The 1,570-nt window shown below is 43.2% G+C and overlaps 1 pseudogene; it reads left to right on the top strand.

Moving 5' to 3' along the window:
- Positions 1–465: 465 nt before the first annotated feature.
- LOC102519297 lies at positions 466–939 on the top strand (annotated as a pseudogene).
- The last annotated feature ends 631 nt before the right edge of the window (positions 940–1,570 follow it).

The raw sequence follows: 1,570 nt of genomic DNA, 5'->3' as shown, positions 1-1,570 counted from the left end.
TCTATCCATCAGAGGAAAAACAAAACCAAGTCGGCATAAACAAAATCAAATATAAACAGCAGTTAGGAAAGAATGTTTCTGCAAGTGTGAAAAAAAAAGAATTCCTTGATGAATGAAGTTTGCTAATTCAGCAAGGGTAACATTTTCACAGCACACTCATTGCCCAGCTTCTGGAGTAAAACTCCCACCCAGCAAAAGGTATTGAAAAGAGATTAAAATATCCTTTTTCAAGTGCTATCCGTGACCCGCTGTAACCTTGGGCAGCTTACTTCATTGGTCTGTATCTCGGTTTCTTTACCTGTAATACGGGGATAACAGTAGTGCCCACCTCTCTTTTGTTATCATTTTTAGGGCTGCAACAGGTAGATATCCTACCAGCTTAAAATTTTCTAGACTAGATAAACATCAATTTAACAGGACAACATTGTAAATGCTCATATCAATTTTATTTATTTCTAGCTTTTCATGGAGTTGCTGCCACAAGTGAGGAAGGAAACCCCTGTCCCCTACCCCAAAGCCAAAGCCAAAGCAAACGCATTGAAAAGAAAGCAGTGCTGAAAGGTATCCACAGCCACACAAAAAAAAATCCACACATCACCCACCTTCTGACAGCCCAAGACACTGCAGCTTTGAAGGCAGCCCAAATACCCTAGGAAGAGCACCCCTAAGAGAAATAAGTTTGACCACTACCTCATTACCAAGTTCCCCCCACCACCAAATCAGCCATGAAGAAGACAGAGGATGGCACACTTGCGCTCACTGTGGGTGCCAAGGCCAACAGGCACCAGATCAGACAGGCGGGGAAGAAGCTCTATGACACTGACGAGGCCAACCAAGGTCAACACTCTGACTGGGCCTGATGGAGCAAAGAGGGCATCTGTTTGACTGGCGCCTGACTGTGATGCTTTGGATGTTGTCAACAAAATTGGGGTCATGTAAGCTGAATCCAGCTGGCTAATTCTAAATATACTTTTCACCATAAAAAAAAGATTGATTCATTGATTGACTGGCTACCATGGTCCAGATGCTGATAAAGGTACCTTAGACACATTATCTGCAATCATTGCAAAAACTCCTGATGTGCCTTACAGAGGGGAAAACTTGAGGCTTAGAGAGGTAAGTAATTTGTCTAAGATCATTTGGCTGATAAATAGGGTAGAGAGAGATGTGTCCCGTTTGAAGCCTCTGTTCTCACACCACAGCCTCCTGGCTCAAAGAAGGAAGGGCATGGGCAGCGACTGATGGGAAACTAGAGGCTTGCCAGGAGAGGAGGCTATCTGGCTCTGGATCTTGAGGGATAGGTTTCTGTGGTCAAGAACATCAGGAAGCAGACAGTTGGCCCCTGTGTTGTCAATGGTTATACTGGCTGAATATTCCAACTGTGGCTTGTTGTAAGTAAAATAGATAGCCCACAGTGAGTAGATATGGAATTAATACATTTGCTGACAGGCAGCATTCCAAATACTTTTCATGGACCCTATCACGTAATCTTTACAATAACCCTTTGAAGTAAGTACTAATATTATTATCTGTAGCTTACAGTTCAGGACCTGAGGCACTGAGAGATTGA

Source organism: Camelus ferus, chromosome 12 (genome assembly GCF_009834535.1).
Source record: "Camelus ferus isolate YT-003-E chromosome 12, BCGSAC_Cfer_1.0, whole genome shotgun sequence".
NCBI lineage: Eukaryota > Metazoa > Chordata > Mammalia > Artiodactyla > Camelidae > Camelus > Camelus ferus.
Note: the sequence above shows the minus strand (reverse complement) of the source record. Positions and strands in the feature narration are given on the sequence as shown.